We start from the raw sequence: 729 nt of genomic DNA, 5'->3' as shown, positions 1-729 counted from the left end.
TATATATATATATATATATATATATATATAAAGGTTTTTTGCCACGAAGGAAAAAATGAAAAAGCGAAATAGCCAAGTACTTTCGGTCCTGTTCGGACCCTTTACTGAGGCAAACAGTTTGCCTCAGTAAAGGGTCCGAACAGGACCGAAAGTACTTGGCTATCTCGCTTTTTCATTTTTTCCTTCGTGGCAAAAAACCTTTATTTATACACAGCATCACGTTTTATATACTTCGTGATCAAGTTATTCATATATATATATATATATATATATATATATATATATATATATATATATATGAATAACTTGATCACGAAGTATATAAAACGTGATGCTGTGTATAAATAAAGGTTTTTTGCCACGAAGGAAAAAATGAAAAAGCGAGATAGCCAAGTACTTTCGGTCCTGTTCGGACCCTTTACTGAGGCAAACTGTTTGCCTCAGTAAAGGGTCCGAACAGGACCGAAAGTACTTGGCTATCTCGCTTTTTCATTTTTTCCTTCATGGCAAAAAACCTTTATATATATATATATATATATATATATATATAGCATATATATATTATATATATATATATATATATATATATATATATATATATATATACCAATCTGCAGTATATTGCCAAATATAGTGAGTATCCTCTGGACTACCCAAAATGTCCCCTCTAAGTGCACTTCCACAAGATTACACTTAATCATGAAATAATTATTCAAGTTAAATACCTAC

The sequence above is a fragment of the Macrobrachium nipponense genome, chromosome 26 (genome assembly GCF_015104395.2).
Source record: "Macrobrachium nipponense isolate FS-2020 chromosome 26, ASM1510439v2, whole genome shotgun sequence".
Taxonomy (NCBI): domain Eukaryota; kingdom Metazoa; phylum Arthropoda; class Malacostraca; order Decapoda; family Palaemonidae; genus Macrobrachium; species Macrobrachium nipponense.
Note: the sequence above shows the minus strand (reverse complement) of the source record.